The 21,111-nt window shown below is 44.1% G+C and overlaps 1 protein-coding gene across 1 annotated transcript in view; it reads left to right on the top strand.

Moving 5' to 3' along the window:
- Nucleotides 1–2,720: 2,720 nt before the first annotated feature.
- IL15 (interleukin 15) overlaps nt 2,721–21,111 on the top strand; it is an 82,407-nt gene continuing 64,016 nt past the window's right edge. Inside the window, exon 1 of the mRNA XM_083571986.1 lies at nt 2,721–2,801. The gene's annotated coding sequence lies outside the window, so the exon portion shown is untranslated. The remainder of the gene's footprint in view (nt 2,802–21,111) is intronic.

Below are 21,111 nucleotides of genomic sequence, written 5' to 3'. Positions count from 1 at the left end.
AACCGGAAGCAAACGCAACACAAAGTATTACTTTAGTTTCAACAAGATCTGTAGGACACAGTGTTGGCTACCCCTGCTCCAAAGCCATCCTTACCTTGCCTTTCCTGCAAGGAGCTTTAAGGAGGTGGCATGTTTGGCCAATTAACTTTGTTCACAGGGTTGGATGGCTTTGGAGCAGGGGTAGCCAACACTGTGTCCTCCAGATCTTGTTGAAACTTAAGTCTGGAATTCAACCAGGAAGTTACGTGACCAAGATGGTGTTTGGGCCAGAAGCACCACTGCCTGAGCCTGACAACCTAACCCCCAGACCACACTGGTTCTTGGGCACTGAGTATACATTGCAGAAAAGGGAGGGAGGAACTGCTGGGTTTTAAAAGGCGGAGCAGTAGTGGCTGTTAAAGAAAATAACACGTTTGGCTACATTGCAAGTCAGGTGTGTTCTACTTTAAAAGTAACCAGAGGTTAAGACTTACCTGCCAGAGAATCTTGGTGGGGAAGAATGGAGATGGCCAAACACATTACTAAGTCCTTGTTCACATCTTTGTTATCCTCTACCTTAGAAAGAAAGAAACTGCCTTAGTCAATGTCTGCCCCAGTATTAGCTTCACTGTCTGACAGAAGCACCCCTACTTTGAGATATCGGGGATCAAATCTTTTGCCTGCTTGGCTATGGCCCTTCCCCTCCAAGCTTTTTGGCTGGTATCTTGCATTTTGTTGTGATCATAGGGTTTGGTAAACCGAAACAGTCCTGTCAGGGAACTGCCATCGGCTCAGAGGCGAGAGGAAGAGGGGCAGTTGTGTTACAGGGAACCTCCGAAGATCTTGCGAAGCAGCTCCTCTTCCGGAGAGGAGGAAAGCCCCACCTCCAGTGGAGAAGAGATGCAAGGACCAGAGGATGCTAGTGAGAGCTTTAACGCTACTCCTGAGCAAGCCGGAGAGGAGGGAGGCACGCCCTTGCCATCGCCCATCCTGCACAGTAGTCTGGGGCACAGGGAGGGGCAGAAACGGTTGGGGGTAACGAAACTTTTATGTTGGGGGAGGTACAAAAAAAGACCACTCCCGGATTCTGCTAGCGATTGAGCCAGACGTGAGCCTTGGGGCTCTTCACTGTAAATAGTCTGCACCAAAATAAAGCCTGTAAAACACAGGTCGGAGTCCTGCTTGCTTACTCTCGAGCAACCGCAACAGCACCTGACAAGTCCCAACCAGAAACTTTGTAGCTATCAATTATGTGATTGAATTAGACTTATAATTAGACTGCTACATAAGAGTTCTACTGCCTTGATCATCCTGTCCTTTTTTCCTGCACTTTGGATGGATTATGGTACTGAACATGGGAGTGAGTAACAGCTTATGCACTGCACAGGAAGAAGTGATTTGCTGTAAGGAAACACCATGTTACATCACATCCACTTATTTCTAGCTATTGTTTGTTTTACTTACGTATAAATTGGGGCAGAACTTGTAGGGTAGGAGGCTGCAGCTCAGAACAGCTCTTTCTTACAATTAAGAACATGGTTTCTTTACCTGGGAAGACTTCCTGGGTCTCTGTGAGTTTCCTACCATAACCTAGGGATGGGAAACCGGTGGCCTCCAGATGTTGCTGGACTCCAGCCCCCATCAGCCTCAGCCAGCGTGGTCAATGGCCAATGATCTTGGGGGGTTGTAGTTCAGCAACACCTGCAGGACCACAGTTTCCCCATCTTTGCTATAAGTCATGATCCTCATGTACATGGTGTTTGTGTGCTTTTAGATGGTCATATAAGGAAGTTTGCAACAAGCACTTGATGGATGCAATAGGAAAGCGACAAGGGAGGATGAAGGGGATGCTAAATATTTTAACATGCAAATCCAACTTCTTGGATGTTTGCTTTTGAATCATGAGGCAGATACTCTTCCCATGCTCCCATGCAATGAGAATAGCTATTATGTTCTCACAGCTTGGGATTGCCTGTGCGATAAACACCATGCATTGGAGTGGATTATGAATGCACTGTCCGTAATACCCATGGTATATTCCAGTGTCTGGGCACTTGGTTTAAGAGCGGTATACAAGAGAAGAAATACCCATGGTGCGACAGGGCTGTTAGAAACTGGTTGTGTGCAGCTTAGATGTACAATATTGCAGCGGACAGGAAATTGGATTGCATTCCTCATGCAGCAACATCTGACTAGTCTTTCCTTTACCTGATCCAGCAAGAAGTCGCTGCAAGACTAATGCTTTTAACCCAGGTGCACGTATGAGGCTGTATTCACATCTCCAAAAGTGCTAATAAATTGCGAGTTCACCTTCTATGTTCTATTTTTCTACCCAACTCCATGGAATTAAATTCCCACAATATTCTAGGTTCAATTTTCCAATTATGAGATAACATTTTTGTCACTGGCTGCGCCAAGGGCTGTTGATGTAAAAGAATGAATTATCCTAATCAATGTAAAGGATTGTTGAATTTTTCTTTGAGATATTCTTACACTGATTATCTCCCTCTAGGATGAGTTCCTTTTAGCTATTTATTCTTCTGCTTTTGCCATGGCAGCCTGTAAATAAAATGAGCTGAAGCCATAACACACAGCACATTCCATTTATAGACTATACTAGGAAGTGAAAGCCCAGATTTTGCAACCAAGTCGCTACCCAACACATAAACAACAACTTGTTTGTGTTCTTGGTTTTGAGCATAATATAGTGAAGATAGCAACAGTACAAATATTGAAGTGGATTGATAGAATTAACTGCATTGAGGAGGGAAATAACATGCACTTGTCTTTCACAGAGTATATACCATCGCTTAGATAAAATGGTAAGTTGCCTCATCCTTTTAGCTTATTCCCAATTAAATAATAATAATAATCTTAAAATCATTAGTCACACACACCCCACTCCCTCCCTTTGCTACTTATGGAAACTTCTTCCATACAATGGTGACAGTTACTTAATTTTGCTTGCTGTGTTTATGCCTGAAGTTCTTAACATCAGGTATTAGTTTTCTTACAGATAATGGTCATTAGGGTTTGCTTTCATGGAGAAATGCGCCATTCTGAGTTGCCTGAAGATACAGTGTTCTTGCAGGTGAAGACATGTTGTGTTCATTCCAGGCCCATTAAAGGAACTAGAGATGTGACTGGGACAAACAAGCATATTCCCTATGGCCACATGTCCCCATTTCCTAGCATCTTGTTTCTATTTTTATCGGATGTACTTGTGGTGCATTCTTGACAACGGAGGCTGTAGAATTACCTAGGGAGGAAATGAACCGGAAAGTCCCAGTTTATTTGATGCAAAGTTTCTATCTCAATATGTCTATGCCGCTCTGCGGATACTGTTTTAGAAAGGTGTAAGTAACAGTTTTTTCTTATGGTAGTTCCTGTATATTTGTATATAAGTCAAGCAGTTTCCATGGGGTTGTAGAGATATAGTGACTGTTGGATTTGTCTACAAGTCTTGAATCCGTTGGGTTGACTTATTTGTATTGGAATTTATGAGTCACCTCCTCCCCGAATGCTCCCAAAAGTGGTGTGCAATGAAACATTTAAAACAAAAATTAAAAATCTAATAAAAATAACAGTTGAAAAAGGTCAACATTCCAAAATACATTTTTTAGCAGTGTAGGCAAGGCAACGTAACTAAAATTGGCAATAGATCCGAGCAAAAGGATCAATGACACAATAGTATTAATAATCTTATTACTAGGAAAATAATATACTGCCTTTCATTTCAAGAAGAAATATCAAGGTGGTTCACAAACAAATCAAAGCCAACAGCAAAACCAATTATAGAAATACAGCTACCTCTAATTAAAATGCATAGTAAACTGAATACATTAAAACATCCATAATTAATATATGTAATATACGTTCCCATTAAAACAGCATTACAGTTAACAACAATCAAAGCAGGAGAGTCAAATCAGGATAATGTACTGCTCAGGTAGGTAAGCTAGCTCCTACTAAAAGAAGACTAGAATAAGACACCAAGTGTTGAGAAGTTGGTTAAGAAGGGGCTGACAAACCTTCCACAGGAGGGAGTTTATAGCAACAGCATGAGACTCTTAATCTCAGGCTTGTAGGGTCAAGCACCATGCTGGGCAAAAAGATTGCTGCATTGCCGGTGGTTGGACCAGATGACTCTCATGGTCCCTTCCAACTCTACAATTGTATGATTGTAAGTTACATAGAAAGCTGGCTTTATTCTGAGTCAGGTCATTGCTTCACCTCGGTTCCAGAAGCTGCCACTAGCACAGAATGCAATGGCTAAGTTATCTAACTGCTTGTCTAGCTGTGGACATAGAACACCATTGTTTAAAGGTGCTGCTTTGGCTGCTGAAATGTTACTTGGCCTAGGTTGAGATTTTGGTATTAACCTATAAGCCGCTATACAACTTGGGACCAGGTTATCTGAGAGAATGCCTTCTTCCATACAAACCAGCCCACTCACTAAGGTCATCAAGGGAGACACTCATGGTTGTACCATTCCCTGTGGGAGTATATTGGGCAACAACCAGAAAAAGGGCCTTTTTTGTGGTAGCTCCACCATAAGGTTCTAGGGTGGGATATAGCAATATAGTCATATAACTAAAGGCAAATAAAGCAGTTTATATACAACTATAACATGATTCTAATCAAACAGCAGCACAAGTAGAGATTAAACAAGCCATTAGAGGTGGCTCCCACAAAAGAATTCCAGAACTGTTAACTGGTGTCTCTTTAAGATGGAAGCTGTATAAGGAAGATGCTAGACCCACCTTTGTGGGGAGAGCGTACCACAATTTAGGGCTACTGCAGAGAAACCCTTTGCTAGGCCACCATTCTCTGCATTTCTGATGATGGCAGAACAAGTGATTGGGATGCATCTGCAGAGCTGTTTCCAAATCCACATCACTCTTCCTGAATTCTGCTGAGACAGTCAATGATGGTAGGATGGATGAATAGGAGAAAGAGGATGCCTGATGGAACTTAATTACAAAAGACAGAGAACAGGAGCTGACACATTTATTAATTGGGGTGTTAGATGCTTAGGTAACTAGAGACTGCTAATATTGACGTGTGTTTTAATCAATGGTAAAATGATTGCAAATGATACTTGTTTGCGATTCAGTATCTCCCCTCTAGGTTTTTTTTTTAACAAAATCATTCAAGAAGCAAAGAGGAGGGTCATGAGATAAAAGTGACATTCATTTAATTTCAATAGCTGTCACTCTTTGCTCTGTAGCGCAGCAATCTGAAGCAGGGATAGCCTAAGGAACTGTGGCATCAATACATCAGTGAGCTAATTAATCCTGACCTGCCACCAGAGCCTGAGGAAGTGTCAGAACTGGAGAAAGATGAGCAAATGGGTGACATTTTTCCCTTTGTGACATAAATAAGTAATGCTGATGAGTTTGCAAAACCTCTATATGCCGGCAACCTTAACCACGCTTTGCTTTTTTTCTGGATGGGGTCAAAACCCCATTGAATGGATGAAAACTGCAAAAATGACTTACCTGTATTTGATTCATAATTTATCTTATTTAAAATATGGGTTGTAACTAAAGCAGCCTCAGAGGCATAGCAGCATTTCTGTTTCTTTTCTTTTGCCTGCACACCCTAGTAAGGTAAAGGGACCCCTGACCATTAGGTCCAGTCGTGGCCAACTCTGGGGTTGCGGCGCTCATCTCGCTTTACTGGCCGAGGGAGCCGGCGTACAGCTTCCGGGTCATGTGGCCAGCATGACTAAGCTGCTTCTGGCAAACCAGAGCAGCGCACGGAAACGCTGTTTACCTTCCTGCTGGAGCGGTACTTATTTATCTACTTGCACTTTGACGTGCTTTCGAACTGCTAGGTTGGCAGGAGCAGGGACCGAGCAACAGGAGCTCACCCCGCCGCGGGGATTCGAACCGCCAACCTTCTGAGTCCTAGGCTCTGTGGTTTAACCCACAGCGCCACCCACCCTGCACACCCTACCCCACCCCAAATTCTTCTCTGGAGAGTCCCAAACCCCCTGGAGCTAATTTTGAGGGTGCGGGGATGCTGCTGCTGCTGTTTCAGGGAACAGGAGTAGACAGTTCCACTCTGCAGGTGCACCATCTCTTGTGCTAGTGCATTGAATATCACCTTATATCTGTAAACCCACTTGTAGTTTTTAGTTAAGTTACTCCACTGTGTGTTCTTGGGACAGGCATACTCCCTCTCTCAGCCTAGCCTACCCCACAGGCTGGTTGTTGTGAGGATGAAAAATGGGAGAAGGACCCACACATGGTAACCAGGAGGAAATGTAAATAAATGTAATGAATCCATATTTCAATGTGAATTAAAGGTATGTTCCATACATTTTAATCACACTGCATGAAGTAATCATGCTTGAACCTCCACCCATCCATGCATCCCTCACCTATCTGATTAAGTTCAACCCATACAGCCTGGTGGATCAGGCCAAAGACCCACCTGGTCCAGCGCTCTGCTCTTACAGTGGCCAACCAGATACCCATGGAAAGCCCACAAGCAGCAGCTGAGCACATCACCCTCAGTGTCTGCAAGCGATGCTATTGACCATGGTGCCAATATCTTACCAGGGGTTTTGTTTTGTTTTTATATACTATATCTTCTTATCTTGATGTTACATGATACATAACCCACACTAGCTCTTCACATTGATTCATTTTATGGACTCTACCAGGTAAGCAACCTTCTAATTTGGGTTGCAGAGGGTGAATGTTAACAGACCAGGTCTACTGCATATTTAAGAGGGGGGAGTGATAAATCTTTTCCTGAAAGTGGTGCCAGTTTATTTGCATGGAACCAGACCCAGATTAAAGCAACTGGAGGACCTAAGCTAGGAGATCTTGGGAGCCCCAAACTAAAGACATCTGATCATGGGAAACAAAACCTCATTCCCTTCTTTACTAAGCACAGAAGCACAGTGGGGGGCTGCCAGAGCAATGGCCCCGGGCACATTTTTCAGGGGGCCACTGACAGGGCAGTGTGAGGAGGATGCAATGTTCAGGCATGCATCCTTCAAGTCAGTTCGATCAGATTGATAGGAAATGCGCATATTTTTTTTGCATATTTTTAATTTGTTATTGCTCTTCAGCTTTATTGTATTGATTTTTATTTTGTAAATTGTCTTTTGGTTATCTTGGTGCAAGGCAGTATATAATAAGGTACATGCCACAACCTAGAGCACTGGGTATTGTTCGGCTTCTCTTCAAATGAATGGTAGGGTAATGCTATAGAAATGTTTCCATAGATTTCATGTTCAATGCAGCTCCCACACCCAGAACTGGTTTGTATACAGAATTCTGAAAAAAAAATTGAATTTTATTTTAGTAAGCAAGATTCTGCTCTCCTTTAATGGTCATGGGAAAAGATAATTACCAAATAAATAAGTAGCTTCTTAAAAAGGAATGGCATTGTATTAAGTTGGGTTTATATTGGCATTATATTAAGGCAGCAAATTAAACAAGAACTCAAGAATTAAGATGCACTTTCAGATGAAATTTATTTGCCTTTTGTATGGCTCAGAAGTAACCATAGATTGTAAAACTAATAAACTTTAAAACAATGTGGTGACATCAGAAAAACTGTTTTGCCTGCCTTTGGTAATATAACGTACTTCAAATAATCTCACCAGCTGGGACTGTTTTCTTGTTGTCTTGAGCATGACAGGTACAAAGTCAATAAAGACAGCAGACTTTTGAAATATTAAAAGCAAGCATTCGATTGTCTTTATTGATGTGTCAATATTGATTAGCCTGAAAAGAAAACGCATTAAACAGAACCCAGCTGCAATTTATGACCTATACTCTTACAGCGTTTCAGCACGTGCAGTTGTCAATGTGTTCCTATACTTACTTAATCCAGAAGGCATGTTCTTTGATGCCAAATAAAGAGTTTACATTCGTGAAGCAACATGTACGCAGGCAACTGATTCCTCTTCATATTTGGCTATGGCTTCCAATATTGACTAAATATTTGAATTAAGTTATGAGAATAGTGCTCATCTGTTTCATGAAGCTTTAAGAATAACAAGCAAAACCCCAAACCATAGCATAACCAACTCTAGGTATATGTAAATGAAATAATCGCATATTCTTCTCATGTTACCTATCATTGCATACATTGTAAAGCAGAGGTGATGAACCTGTGACTCTCCAGATGTTGCTGGACTACAACTCCCACTAACCCTAGTCCACCGGGATTGGAGTGAGGGATGGTGGGAATTGGAGTTCAACATCTGGAGGGTGACAGGTTCTCCACCCTTGCAGTACAGTACCATACACATAGATATTAATATCTACCTACCTAGATAAAGCACTACATGGGAAAAGTAATGAATGAGCTGGACTGATCTTGCTGAGGCTCCAACTCACAGTTTCTCCTCCTTTTTTTGAGACTGACAGAATGTGCACTAGCTGTGACCGCTAATTTGCATAAAACAACTTTCATAATGATGCTGCTATATAATGCTCCAGCTTGCATTTCTGAGGAAAGGAATATACAGTGTTCTTCAAAAAGTCAATTAAAACAAAATTAGGTAACACATGAATGCTTAAACAAATGTCCTTTTCTTTTGGTTTTGCCTTTCCATTTTTCCTGTTTGCTAGATCATTTGAAACTAAATTATCCATTACAGTTCAAGCTGCTTTGCTAAATATACAACAAACCTTTAAGGAGTGTAATAGCTACAGGAAGGAGGAGAATTTTTGCATCTGAATTATTTCTAAAGTGCTGCGATATAGTTCTGTTAGATTGCTTTGCCTCTTCCACCCTCCCATTCCCAAAGTTGTCAAGGAGGTTGCAACATCCCGCTAACCTCAACCTCAGACCTCAAACTATGTTGATTATATTGTTGAATCTCCCTGCTTCTTGGGAGAAAGAAAATTTCAGGTTCTGTGCTAGGGAGATTAGTTTACTTTGGGCAAACTCTCCTTGGTTCAATTAGGAACGAAATTCTGAAGTCCTCTTACCATTCCTAATGATATAATTGGGGAAACAAGAAAGTCCAAACACTTCACCCACCCCCACAAATTCATCTAATGTTCCTGTGAGCCCCCAAATCTCCCATGGGGCTTCTGCCCTCAGGGATGGGAGATGATGCTGTTGTCACTCCAGCATTTGTAGGACTTAACTGCTGGTTGGGTCAGCTTCCATGCATGGAAATGGCAGGGGAGACCGTCCAACTCTGTCCCAGCTGTCCATTGGGGACAGTGGTGACTCATTTCAATGTGAATTTGTGAAAATAAAAGATGTAAGGATGATAAAGTGCTCAGTGTATGGTAATGAGCAGTCTGTAAAATTAAAAGGGATCACAGCTCAAAAGGTGTCATTTGTCTGATCCATCTCAGGAGATGAAGCTGAGTTGTTCAAGTCATTGCCTTGTCTTTCCGTTACAAGGTACAACGCGGCTTATTTTGTGTGAATCTGCTTCACTTCTGGTGAAACAATGAAGCCTCCTCTGATTATCATTTAAAAGGGGATGCTGAAAGCAGACGAGAGGCAATGGATCTGTACGGCAGCAGCTCATTTCCTTGATGTGCCTTTAGATGTCTCTCTTCCTTACCAATTCTGCCCAAGCTCAGCAGGTGACTACAGTGGCGCTGCATGTAAAGCTAAACTCTCTGAGGACAAATGAGGATCTTTGAAAACAGTGGCTGACAAGAAGTTAATGAAAAAGTGCGGCTCATTGCTTGCAAATACATTGCTCCTTCTCTTGAGTGTTTATGAGGAAGTAAAATTGTAAAATTCATCTGCTGCTGGTGGGGACTGATGATTCTCCCCCTCCCCCCGCCTCCTTTCCCAGGCTTTCAAGCAATTATCTTCCTTCTGAGAACTTTAATACTGCTTTTCTTTGAAGTACAAGTTATGTGTGTGTGCTTTATCTATCTATCTGTCTCTATATCTATATATCACACATACACCAAGTGCTTAGATCTATATCTAAGTCCCAGAGATTTGCATCAGATCATTTTAATCATTAACCTACTTGTATATCTTTACCTAAGTACCTTTTGAAGTTTAAACTGATTCGTGATTAAATATATGGGGAATAAAGAGCTCTCTCAGCAGGGGCTAGAGAGAAGTCTTGCAAAATGCTCCTCCATAAGCACCTCCACAATGGCATAAATATAAATGCTGTAAATTAAAACTGTTTGGATTTTAAGACAGGTCCCCATCATCCATGTCATGTGGCAGCGTGAATGGCTGCAGCCATGTTCACAGACAGCAGCTCAGAGATGCAACTTTTCTTAGAGGTAAGCAAAATGTGGCCCTCTGAATCTCAGTTGTAAGGAAAGTATGTGTGGAACACTTCTAGCTCCAGATCTGCAATCCTTTGCATACTTATTTGGAAGATATGAAGCATTAAAGAGTGGGTTTTCCCATGGAAAGGAGTGGGGCAAGGGGGAAACAACTTGGATCCATGCCTAGAAATCATGGGTCAAGTGGTTAATCACACCTGTACCTTTTCGACTAAGCACAAGTGGAAGTGTGGGCGAGCCATGAGTCAACCGTGGAGTAGAATTTTACAGGTTTCTTTTATAAGCGGGTTTGGGGGTCAGCCTGGATTATATCTGTGGGTTGCTTCAAAGCTTGTGATTCTGTATCCAGTGAAGTTTTGGAACGTAGTGGAAGAACTGTTGAACCAATGAGACCAGTTTCTTTGTTCATGTAATGGCCTTAGCCAACCAGTTTAGTACAGCTATTTACATGTACAAAGAGTGAGCTCTGTTGCCAAAGAGACAAATGGGTGGGCATTTTCCCACCTCACCTGGCTGGATGCCATGTCATCCTATGATGGAGTGCAATAGGCCAAAGGGGGCTGTGTGTGTCAGTTTTGGCTGGTGCCAAAAGATAGAGACACAAAGATAGAGACACAAAGACGTGTCATGTTCTGTGCAAGACATAAAGCTGTGACTTGGGGCTTCCCTGGAAACCTAATGGGGAAACAAGATCTGTTGGAGTGTTGATGCTTTGAGCTCCTCCATCCTATGTTTGGGCTGTGTGTAGGTGTAAATCAAACCATATATCCTGAAGACACTACAGTCTCCATTGACCTTCATTTCAACGAAGCCCAAACCTGTATAAGTGCAGGCACTTCTGGAGTCTCTTGCCACTAGAAGACAGGAGTTCGCACAACAGTATGCTAGACGCTGGAAAAGAATGTCTTGCCTTGGTTTATTCTTGGCAATAGATGAAGCCTTTTCCCTTGCCGGACTGCCCACACATCTCTGACAGACAAACTATGACACTCAAGAGGCTGGGAGATAATAACATCTTATTGTGCGCATTGGCTGGTATTGATTAACTCCGCCAATTAATTTTTAATAAAAAGCAACTTACTCCTTTATATATCCTGTACTCATATGTAGCACCATCTTCAAATATCTGAAGGGCTGTCACATGGAAGGTGCAGCAAGCTTGTTTTCTGCTGCTTCAGAGGGGAGGACCCAAACCAATGGATTCAAATTACAAGAAAGTAGATTATGCATAAACATTAGAAATAGCTTTCTGACAATCGCAGCTGTTCAACAGTGGAACAGACTACCTTGGAAAGTGGTGGACTCTCCATCCTTGGAGGTGTTAAAGCAGTGGTTGGATGGCCATCTGTCAAGGATTCTTTAGCTGTGATTCCTGCCTTGCAAGGGATTGGACTTGATGGCTCTGGGGGTCTCTTCCAATTTTACAATTCCATGACCACAGAAATGAATTTATTGCGCACACGAGCAGTACATGGATTGGGTCCACAGCACTTTTTAAAGCATGATGCTTATGGGAATTGTGTGGGACTGGGCATTCTGCTAGTTAGCATGTGGTGGCAGCATCATGTTGGGGAAACAATCTGAAGAGCTTTTCTTTCCTTTTTAACCTGTGCCATCCTGTATGGATTTGTGCTATCAGCTATTGTGGTTGCAAGGCATGCTACGCAGAAGCTCAGCGAGTGGCTAGATAGAGTTACCATGAGTCTTAGATGTTCTGTTCAGCATAGGTGGTCAATGGTAGAAACTACTGCAGCCAAGCAAGTAAACAACAGTCTTGCCACAGCCATTAATGGCAATTTCGGTATTAAATTGAAAAGTGGAAACCACAAAATACAGCTTCCACCACAGAAACAGAAGGAACTAAGCAATACCAACTGGTGCAACTTAAGTCTTAATAAATAAGCAAACAAAACTCCTGGATGCTCACATCTTACACATGAGGGAACTGCAATGGGTGCAAATCAGCTCCTGGGCCATGTTTAAGGAACTTCTGTGGTGTAGTGGTTAAGAGCGGTAGTCTCGTAATCTGGTGTACCGGGTTCGCATCCCTACTCCTCCACATGCAGCTACTGGGTGACCTTGGGCTAGTCACACTTCTCTGAAGTCTCTCAGCCCCACTCACCTCACAGAGTGTTTGTTGTGGGGGAGGAAGGGAAAGGAGAATGTTAGCTGCTTTGAGACTCCTTAGGGAAGTGATAAAGCTGAATATCAAATCCAAACTCTTCTTCTTGTTGTTCTGAACATATAAATTCATGAACAACTTGGGATCAGGTTACCTGAAAGACTGCCTGCCCCTATACAGACCCGCTAGATTTCTAAAAATGTTAATTGGTTTATAAATGCTTTTAAATAAATAAAATACAAGAAGAGGATATTTGGAAAGGCACATAAAGTGAGTGCTCTGTTTGGTGCCCTTTATTATTGAACTGTTTTTGATTTTTCAGGGAGCAAAACTATATTCAGGGGGAAATCAAGTTTGCAAAAAACAAGAGAGAAGAACGAAATGGGTGAGTGCATCCATTGCTGTGGATTCTAAGAACCAATTGAGAGCTCCAAATCTGTGCAGAGATGCACAGGACCTGAACTCTCCACTCTAAGCTTGCCATGGAAGTTCAGACTGTGCACAACTTTGATTTTGTCCTCTTCCAAGAACTGCATGCTGCAGTTGAGCTGTGGCAGGAAAACAAACAGAACCAAGCGTCTGTGCCAAACTCTGCACATGTCTCTGCTGCTACAACAATGGGTGACATCACCGATTTCCTTCCTTTTTCTTGTGAACTTTTGTGAACTTGACGTTTTCTTCTATTTAATCCCTCCGTCTGCACACTGAAACATTTGAGAGTTTTGTGATATGCTTTGTACCCTAACCACAAGCCACTTCATGTGTCGATATCGCTGATATTGAAAATGAATTGGCTTCGCTATCATGAGCTGCTTGCTCAGAGGAGATTCTCTCATTTCCAGTTGTATCATTGTTACAGGAGCTGAGTGCCTCGGGTGCAAAAGCACCAAACTTTCCTCCCACACGACGATGGGGAAACAGCATTTGCCCACCACAAATAAACGACTTTTCTCTAGGAAGCCAGATTTGCATGCGTAGCATACTGTAATTTGGGAAATAATAAAAGAATTATATTCTGTGTCTTTGGAGCAATAAAGTGCCATGAAGATTAAGGGCAGGGATGAAAGATCTTTGCTGCTGCTCTCCTGATTTGTATGCAGAACATCTCTGTGCCTTCTCTACTGTTGTTGTTGTTGTTTATTAAAAGGGACGAGGAATCCTGAAGCATGAAAGTGGAGGATAGTTTGTCAATGCCTTCTCTAAAAATAATACATTTTCTTGTTATGCCCAGCATGCTCCCACACATCCCAAAAATAAACAATGATATATCATCCTGTTTGGCAATGTGCTTTGCCAAAAGGCCACTTTGAATGGCGCACGGGGAGGCTGTTGGAGTTTGACCAAAGACAGGTTCTTGGAGAGAACAATTGCGAGCTGAGGATGCTCTTCTAGGAAGAAACCCCTACTGTTGAGTAGTTGCTCATGGAAGCACCTGAATCGGGGCTGCATCCCTCCAGATTGCAGATGAGAGTTCACCTGGCTGGATGTTACACTGTTAAAACACAACAGCAACAACAATTCCAGATAGATAACTATCGGGAAACAGTTATTTATTTTATTCATTCATTCATTCATTCATTTGTACACCAACCTTCTTCTGAAGATCACAGGGTGGTTCACACATACCCTTCTCTCTGATGATGATGATAATAATACTAATAATACTAATAATAATTTATTAATTTATTTATTATTTATACCCCGCCCATCTGGCTGGGTTTCCCCAGCCACTCTGGGCAGCTCCCAACAGAATATTAAACAGAATAAAACGTCAAACATTAAAAACTTCCCTAAACAGGGCTGCCTTCAGATGTCTTCTAAAAGTCAAATAGTTGTTTATTTCCTTGACATCTGGTGGCTAAGTTTTCTGTTTGGATGGAATTGGTTTTGCACTCCAGAGTCAGAAACGTTCCATCATGTCAGCGGCGTAGCTAACTGTTCGGGAGCACTGGGGGCGGGGTGAGCTGCCCATGGGGTAAGTCCCCCCCCGTGGTATGGCGCCCAGTGCACCCTGTACCCCCACCCACCCCAGCTACACCTCTGCATCATGTGAGTCCTCAACTCCAGTTTGCAGTGACACGACCAAGTTTTACCAACGAGGCATAAACTATATGAGACAGAGGTGTGTGTGTGTGTGTGTGTGTGTGTGTGGTATGATCAGGCCCACATTCCGAGGGGGGAGGGAGAATCATAGAATTGTAGAGTCGAAAGGGAACCTGGGGGTCATTTCCTCCTTGAACTCTCCTAATGCAAATGCTCCTTGCAGTGTTGTTGTTTTTCTAGAAAAATACAGTGGTACCTCTGGTTATGTACTTAATTCGTTCCGGAGGTCCATTCTTAACCTGAAACTGTTCTTAACCTGAAGCACCACTTTAGCTAATGGGGCCTCCCGCTGCCGCCGCGCTGCCGGAGCACGATTTCTGTTCTCATCCTGAAGCAAAGTTCTTAACCCGAGGTACTATTTCTGGGTTAGCGGAGTCTGTAAGCTGAAGCGTATGTAACCTGAAGCATATGTAACCTGAGGTACCACTGTACAGCTATTTACATGTCCAAAGAGTGAGCTCTGTTGCCAAAGAGACAAACAGGTGGGCATTTTCCCACCTCACCTGGCTGGATGCCATGTCATCCTATGACGGAGAGCAATAGGCCAAACGTTCTTAACCCGAGGTAATATTTCTGGGTTAGCGGAGTCTGTAACCTGAAGTGTATGTAACCCGAGGTACCACTGTAGATGCCTGTACTCACCATGAAGTTGTTACAATAAAGTGCCACACTTTTTCACACACACAGTGCCGGTCCATTGAGTGGCCCCTGGAAAAAAAGCACTGGCTCCTTGAGATTTAAAGGAATACAAACCATACATTTAAAGCAGATTTAAAGCACACACCCTCAAAAATCCTGGGAACTGTAGTTTACCCTGCACAAGGCTAGAATTCCCAGTACACTTAACAAACTGCAGCTTCCAGGATCCTTTGTGAGGTGTTTTTTTTTTGGGGGGGGGTGCACACTTTAAAACTGCTTTAAATATATAGTGTGTACACAGATCTGTAACACTGTTTCTAGTGTGACCGTAATAATTAGGTCCAAGGCTGTGTAGATATTATAATTTACTCTGGCCCCAGTGTGCTTCCAAGCTGGCATTTGAAGCAGTGTGCACATGACGGTACCACACTCCATATGTATCCTGTTGTCTCTTGAGAAATACTGTTGTTTGATGCATGTTTCCTTTGAGCCAGCTTCCATCCAGTTTGAAAATGTAAACCACATTTACTTCACAGTTGAGGGAGACAGCTGTTACGCAAGCACAGACGACAGCTTTATAAATAGGCATTTAGGGGGCCTGCAGGTGTGGGGATACTAAACAGGTAACGTGCATTGAGTGAAGACATTCTTGTTGTCCCCCCCCCCCAGGTGTGTACAGCAATGTGCAAATGTGACTTGAAACGTAGCAGGGGGGGTACGGCCTTGCTGTGATTTAAGCCACTGATGTGAACATTGCCAAAGTAATGACTGATCAAACTGAGCAACATCAATTTCCCCACCGTGTCATTTTCTTCTTGGCTGGAAAATGTGTCTAAGGAAGATGTTCTAAAATATATCTGTTTATTTGTAGTTAGCTGAGGGCAGAGGGAAATGCCATTTACAATTTAGCTCGAGCTACGTTTCTATTTTAACTCCAGGGACTTAATCCTTGGTAGGGCTTGGCCCCAGCAGATGTTTTCAGCGCCAGGGATTAACCCTGTGCCAAGCGCTATGGGCGCCTTGCGGTACTTGCTTGGCTTTGTCCCACACCTTCTAGTAGTCAGAGAGAAATGGGAGTTAGGAGGCTAGGAAAGGAGGACACACGGCCAGAAAACACCCAATGGGCCTTGCTTACAGGAGGTATCTGAGACTGCAGTCTAAGCAGCCAATAATGAAATGAGCTCCCTCACCTGGAGAGACTAGCTGTAGGATAGAGAGAAATGCAGGGCACCCAGAGGCCTAATGTTAGGCCTCACCATGTAACATTCAGGACTGAGGCACCTAGCCGGAGAAAGCGCCTAAGAGAAAGCACCAGTGTGGCATAATGGTTAGAAGTGTCTGAGTAGGATGTGGGAGACCAGGGTTCAAATCACACCTTAGCCCTGAAGCACACTGGGTTACCTTAGGCCAGTCACTACTACTTCTCAGCCTAACCTTCCTCACATGGTCATTGTGGGGATTCAGTGAGGAGGAGCAGGAGGCACATGTAAGGTCCACAGATGACAACATTTTGGAGGTCCCAGGTCGCAAGCTGGTTAGATTGGTCTCAACTAGGGCCAGGGCCTTTTCAGTACTGGCCCCGACTTGGTGGAACACTCTGTCACAAGAGACTAGGGCCCTGCGGGACTTGACATCTTTCCGCAGGGCCTGCAAGACAGAGCTATTCCACCTGGCCTTTGGTTTGGACTCAGTCTGACCCTTATGTTTCCCTCCCCTTATGGTTTTGATCTATTGTAGCCTTATGAGGCTTTGCCCTCGGGTGGGGAAAATATTGCGCCTGGGAAACGGAAGTGGGAGTCAACAGACACTCAAGGAATAGTTTCAGAGAAAAGGCTTTTATTTCTACCATCCATCAACTGGTAGAAGGAGCAAGTGTGATAAGTCACAAAAAGCGTGCACGAAATTCACAGTCATGTGCACAAGCATATATACCCCTTTCTAGTTCCCTCCCCCTTTCTCCAGAGTCCTGCCCCATGAGTTCCTCTGAGCATGAACAGAAAGCTATCTTGGGACTCTTCCCAGGAAAGGGGAATGAGAGTGGTTCAGCATGTCCGAGCATGTCCAAGAAGTTGCAACTAGAATGAGATAAGAGTCAGTCTCAGGCCTGCTATGAACAGAGCCTATTCATTAGCCTTTAAAAGTAACATTTTGCCTTTTGCCACAGCATCTTGTGATAGAGCAGAGGAGAACAGAGAAAAGCTGTTTTGGATTTTTAGAAGACAAAAGGAATTCTGGACAGTTTTGAGGCCTGGTGTGATTATTGAAGCCTGGGGTGATTTCAGACAGGATTTGGGTATCCTGTCCCTTCATTCCCCCCTGTTTGTTTTTGGACAGCCGCCAGGCCTGTCCCAAATGGACCACTATCCTTTCTTGAGGCCACTGATGCTTGCCCCAAGTTTGGGAGCTGGGAGCTGCTTCCTGCAACTGTTGCTAGGTCAGCCAAGCGTCTCCTTTGATGGGGTGCAGTGGCTACCTGCTCAGGAATCCACATGGTAGGAAGTAGGTAGGCTGGGAAACACACTCCATACCATCCCTGTGGGTGGATATGAGAAGCTCGCCTTCCATAAGCCTGCCTGACACACGTCTGTGAGCAGAGACACTACCTTCCCCTTCTGAAGGCCACACCAAGCCAGAAAGAGTTCCTGGCGTGGACTCAGGTGTAACGGTTTGGGCTGGGAACGTACATGTCAGATCGTCACTGGCACTCTTTGATTCATTGACACAAAGCCAGCCAGTAATTCGGTGAACCTAGCCTTATCTGTGCCATTCGTGCACAGGGTTATTATCAAGTTGGTGCTGTGGTTCAAGGGGGGCTTCGGTTAAGGCTCTGGGTGGAGCTCTGCCAGGTGGAAGCGGGCTGGGGCATAATTTCCCTGACTGAACAACCCACACAAATACCCTCCTCTGCAGGGGTGTTGTAAAGCTATCCAGGGGCCCCGCAACCTTCTATAAAGTTCAGTTATGCAAAAGGAAAGGAAAGAAAATGAGAAAATGTCCTCTTTCAATCCATGCTGGATTCTTGAGCCGTGCAAAACGCCAGGGGTGATGCAGGAAGGCAGGGTGGTCATCTCACGGGCGTCGGGTCGTCTGGTGGGCGTCGGGCAGCTTGGGTCTCTTCCAACAAGGCTGGAGCGATGTCTGGGCGTCTGGGTCCAATCTGGGTCCTCATCACCTGGTTCATAAGGTATTCTGGCAAAAGTCCACCTGTTAAGAGAAGAGATAACAAAGACGGCAGCGATTGCACAGAACAAATTGATAGATAACATTTGCACATAAGGAATATTAACTCAAAAGGGTATGCTTGGCAGGAAACTTCGCAAGGGGTTAACAGTTCTGTTCCTTGGGTTAAGTTTTTGCCAGGTGAGATTTTTAAAAGTCTTTGTCTCTGAGCACTAATTTTCAGAGCTCTCGTGACCTGTAAGCCATGTTGCAAATTTCAGTTTTCATCTGCCAAGTTTGCTAGTGTCCAATGTGTTCCCTTGCTTCTGGCAAAGTTTCAAAATTCCTGTTATGCTGCGGCTCCTTTTTCAGAGTAAAATTGCACCTTAAAAAGAAAAACTTGACAAAGTTCACAGAAAGCATTCACTTGCTTTTTAAGAAAGTCACTTCTTCAGGTTAGTACAGGGAGTGGGCAACCCTTGGCCTTCTGGGTTTTTGTGGCTGAACTGTAAATCCAGAAAGTGTGAGGTTCAGGGTAGCTGGTTGGCGAGAATGCAGCATTTTCTTCTTGGGATAGCAGCCAAGAGATAACGCTCTGAAGCTACCTCCAAGCACCTGGCACAAGGGAAAAAAAAAAAGCTGATGTCCTGTTACTTGCATGATTTTAAAAAACAGTCTGTTCACTTGCTTTTTCACTGCAACAGTCTTTTAGCAAGAACAGAGATGAGAAGAAATCATTTTTGAGAAATCTTATTGTTCCCAGCCTGTGGGGGTGGGGTGTGTCGGGCGTGGGGCCTGTGGGCATTCCATTTTCCAGTGACTCTCTTGCCTGCAGATGGCACACTGGCTTCTTCCCTAGGCGTCTTCTGCCCCTCCCCTTGGACACCTTCCGGGATTGCATTTTTGGCTTTCTGGCTGCTGAAGACAAACCCCTAATTATTTTGGCCGGGTCCTCTTCAAAAGAAGGATTCTGATTAAAAGTGCTTGGAGGTCCGTGGTCCTGGGCGTCGGATGACTCCAGGGGGTTGTACACTCAGTGGGGTGGGGGCATCAAAGTGGAGTTTTAGCTGCCTCAATTGCAACATCAGTATTGTCCGCTGCCCTGAGGGCATGTATCTTGCGTATTTCCTCAATGGTCAGTATTGTAATCCTAGGGCTCTTTGATCCCTCGGGTTTAAATGTCTCTTTTTTTTACAGTTCTGTCCCATGCGGCTCTCAAAGCCTTCTGCTCTGTTTCTTTCTGTCAATTCACATCCTTGCATTGTGCTGCTTCTAGAACTCAAGAAGCCACATCCAGCTCACTCTTTTGGATTGCTTACTGGCTCTATCTCACTGGCTCTTTAAAATCTTCTGCTCTTTTCTTTCTGCCAATTCACATACTGAAATACTCTTTTGGTCTGTCTGCTTGTCTATTTCACCCGATTCCTTCTGAATTTCACCATTCTCAACTTCCTCTTGTCTTTCTTCCTCAGTCTCTTTGCTTTGGGGGTTGGGTAGGGGGAACCTCATTTAGCCCTGGTGCAGTTGCTGCATAGGGTGGAGGTGGGCTAATTATTCCTTCCTCTTCTGGGTCAGGCAAGACTGCTGTTTTTTTCTAACTTGTACTTGCTGCCATACTGGGCACAGTTTTGGCTTGGGCTAATCACAGTTCTATTTTTCCTAAGCCATGGGGGACGGTCAGGAATTTCACATAAGTGTTGGAGTCTATTTTTTCTTCCGTTTTAAAATCCCCAATCTTCTCCCTTCGTGGCGTCTTTCCAGTTTGTTCAGGAAACGTTGCAGGGGGGTCGTGGGAGTTGTTTTACAGCTTTTTCTCCATGACCCTGGAACCCTGGAACACTTGGGATACTGGGACACTCCCTCCTTCTAGTTATTTTTTCACTCAGTCACAGGCCAGACGTTGCTTTCAACGTCTCTCACACTCAAAACATTCACTGGAGTGTCCCCACACGCACATTCAGCAACCCATGCACCTCTCTCAATCCCTTTTTTACCAAAACCAAAACCACAACCGGCAGCGCTTAGACTTCGACCGGGGCCCAAGAGCACCTTTTTTTTTACTGCTTCTTCTGCGCACAAAACCAACAAACAACCACAACCAGCAGCGCTTAGACTTCGACCGGGGCCCAGCAGCACCCTTTACTGCTTTTTCTGGGCGACACCAAAACCAGTGGCACTTTTTCTACCCTACTGGTCGGGCTGATCAGGCCCTGTTTGTTTGCTTCCACCTATGCCCTGTGGAGCTTGCTCCCACCTATCCCTGTGGAGCCTACCTTGTTTCTTGAGGTACCTTCTTATGGCCGTTGCTTTTCTCCGGTCCTTGCAGTGTGTCCACTCAGGAACGGGTGGCAATTCCTCCCACGAACTTGGCAGGATGTGCACTGGAACTGCTGACACGAACCGAGCTGTTCACCACAGGGACGCCTTGGACCCACATCCCTTATCCTCAGGGAATCTGTTTTTCCCGGCCAAACGCACCAAGAAATGTAGCCTTATGAGGCTTTGCCCTCGGGTGGGGAAAATATTGCACCTGGGAAAGGGAAGTGGGAGTCAACAGACACTCAAGGAATAGTTTCGGAGAAAAGGCTTTCATTTCTACCATCCATGAACTGGTAGAAGGAGCAAGTGTGATAAGTCACAAAAAGCATGCACGAAATTCACAGTCATGTGCACAAGCATATATACCCCTTTCTAGTTCCCTCCCCCTTTCTCCAGAGTCCTGCCCCATGAGTTCCTCTGAGCATGAACAGAAAGCTATCTTGGGACTCTTCCCAGGAAAGGGGAATGAGAGTGGTTCAGCATGTCTGAGCATGTCCAAGAAGTTGCAACTAGAATGAGATAAGATCAGTGGCGTAG

Source organism: Podarcis filfolensis, assembly GCF_964270895.1.
Source record: "Podarcis filfolensis genome assembly, chromosome: 9".
Lineage (NCBI taxonomy): Eukaryota > Metazoa > Chordata > Lepidosauria > Squamata > Lacertidae > Podarcis > Podarcis filfolensis.
Note: the sequence above shows the minus strand (reverse complement) of the source record. Positions and strands in the feature narration are given on the sequence as shown.